General features: G+C 41.1%; 1 non-coding gene across 1 annotated transcript; it reads right to left on the bottom strand.

Moving 5' to 3' along the window:
- Nucleotides 1–926: 926 nt before the first annotated feature.
- Nucleotides 927–1,063, bottom strand: LOC141575037 (small nucleolar RNA SNORA76). Its single transcript, XR_012502278.1, has one exon. It is a non-coding gene; the product is annotated as a small nucleolar RNA SNORA76 (small nucleolar RNA).
- Between the last annotated feature and the right edge of the window lie 617 nt (nt 1,064–1,680).

Genomic DNA, 1,680 nt, shown 5'->3' with positions numbered 1-1,680 from the left:
TGAGTAGGCTTTCAGCAAAGTGCAGGCAACTCTGACCCCGAAACCATTTGGACAAGAGAAGCAAAGGTATCAGTGAGCTGAATAAACTTTCCTGTTCCCTCTGTGACTAGTTCTAGAGGTAAAACTAGCCTCTTTTGCCTCACGGACTTTAAGGGCTTCCTGGGCAATCAAGGACATGATATACTAAGAAGGCAGGTAAGCACTAGAGCAATCAGAGTATGTTCTGGGTTTGCGGAGCAGGGCATACTTTATCGTCTCTCTCCTGGGCTTTTATCATATTCATCAGAGTTGCACCTTCATTCTCACATCTTTCTGTTTTCAAGATTGTTGTATTGTTTGAAGTATCTTGATTTAACTGTGCTCTTTTTGATTCTCTTTACACATACTCATATACCTACTTTCTAATAAGAAACTACTGGTTCAAACTTTCATTAACAGTTATCTTACCTGTTCACTGTAGTGTCTATTTTCAACTGATAAATCATGCTGTACTTCATTTGGGTACACTGAATTCCAAAACGCAAAACACAATTCCCATTTCCAACCGATAATGTCTGAAAATCTTGTTAAACCTCTCCACAAAAGTTTACTTTAGCTTGAAACCAATTGCATTTTGAGGAGATACTGAAACACAACAGAGACCCTACTGGGTTGAGCTATCGACTTTTCTGGGACAAACGTCTTTTAAAAATTAACTTCAGAAAGTTTGTTTTTTGTTTCTTTGTTTTAACTGAACCTGCACGTCTCACTGAGCCCCACGAAGAGATGACACTCAGACTTACAGAGAAGGCACAGGACATGCGAGGCAATAAATCGTGGAGACTGCAGAAGTCCCCGACGTCTCCTGAAGGACTTTCAGCCTTGGCGAAAGCCAGAGTCTGAGGCCGGAGCGCTACAGACCCTCACCCGCCGGCAGCCCCGCGCCACCATGTTGCTCGCGGTTTAAAGGGCCGCCGCCGCCACGGAGCCAGACGGCCCCAGTTATGCGCAAGCGCATGCTCTGGCACTGCAGCCCACGCGCAGGCACCACGCACAGGCGCCACACACGCGGCGGAGGGGGCTCAAAGGCAGCGCAATAGGGAATCTATTTTTTATATGAAGACATTGAGTTGTACTTTTTTTCTTTGAGAAAAAAAAGAATTCGCATGTATTTTTATATACATCTACTTTTATTTCATTATTAAATTTTTCAACTGCTTTAGTCATCTCAGGCTAAGTCATGTTACAGTAATTAATAATCTCAAGTTTTGTGGATTAAGCAATAAAAGTTTATTTCTTGCTCACATTTATGCTTATCACGGATGAGCTGTGACTCTGCTCAATATCTTCTTCATTTCATGTACAAGTCTGAATAAGCGGCCCTATGTGGACCTCTTATGGCAAAGAGGAAAGAAATCAGAATGGGCTCTTAAAACTTCAGCATGGAAGTAGCATATGTCACTTGTACCCTTACTTATTTCATTGTAACTTATTTTGCTGGTCAAAATAAGTAACCTGGCCAAGTTGACATAGTCAAGACCCCTAGTAGAAAGGTGCCAAATAAATAAGAGTCCTTTAGAGAGAAGTACCAAATATTTTGACAATCATATCATTTACCATAAATTTCTTTGTCTGCCACTCAATTATCAGTATTTAAACAGGAATACAATAGAAGAAAAACTGTTTGAATTTTGTAGACTC

This window comes from Camelus bactrianus, chromosome 2 (genome assembly GCF_048773025.1).
Source record: "Camelus bactrianus isolate YW-2024 breed Bactrian camel chromosome 2, ASM4877302v1, whole genome shotgun sequence".
Taxonomy (NCBI): domain Eukaryota; kingdom Metazoa; phylum Chordata; class Mammalia; order Artiodactyla; family Camelidae; genus Camelus; species Camelus bactrianus.
This window is presented reverse-complemented; position numbering and strand designations above follow the sequence as displayed.